Source organism: Carlito syrichta, unplaced genomic scaffold (genome assembly GCF_000164805.1).
Source record: "Carlito syrichta isolate Samal-C Ts95f unplaced genomic scaffold, Tarsius_syrichta-2.0.1 Scaffold308804, whole genome shotgun sequence".
NCBI lineage: Eukaryota > Metazoa > Chordata > Mammalia > Primates > Tarsiidae > Carlito > Carlito syrichta.
This window is the reverse complement of record NW_007252900.1, coordinates 511,266-511,960: the sequence shown is the minus strand read 5'-3', so window position 1 is coordinate 511,960 and position 695 is coordinate 511,266.

The following is a 695-nucleotide window of genomic DNA, read 5'->3' as shown; positions in this document are numbered from 1 at the left end:
AAGGACATACTTACATTCCTAAGAAATAAATCCCACGATAACTAGTAACTTCTATTTTCTATTAGGCTATGTGCATGATGATAGATGGTGTTACTGTACTTGTATGAAGTGCAGGGTAGTTGTTGTGGCCATGATTTTGAACAACTATTGTCAGATAAAGTTGTTTTTTTTTTTTAAAGCTGCCCCTAGCCAGACGCGGTGACTCAAGCCTGTAATCCCAACACTTTGGGAAGCTGAGGTGAGAGGATTGCTTGAGTCCAGGGGTTCAAGACCATCTGGGCAACTTGGTGAGACATCATTTCTACAATAAAGTGAAAAATTAGCCAGGCTTGCCTGTAGTCTGTAGTTCCATCTACTTGGAAGGCCGAAGTGGTAGAAGGATCACCTGAACCCAGTAGATTGAGGCTGTGGTGGCTGTGAGTGAGTGTGCCATTGCACTCCAGCCTGGGTGACAGAGTGAGACTCCAACTCAAAAAACAAAAACAAAAAAACTGCCTCTGTATTTGAGGAGATCATTGCTTGGGGATCAGAAAATTAGTTATTTGAGTTTAGTACATTTTACTTTTTTCTAAAAGAGAAACATTTCATTATAAATATTCATTAATTTACAAATTTATTATAAAGAAAAGAGGAAAAAGAAATGCGCCTTAGTTTCTACTACTGTTAATATTTTGATGTTAATCCGTTATTTGATC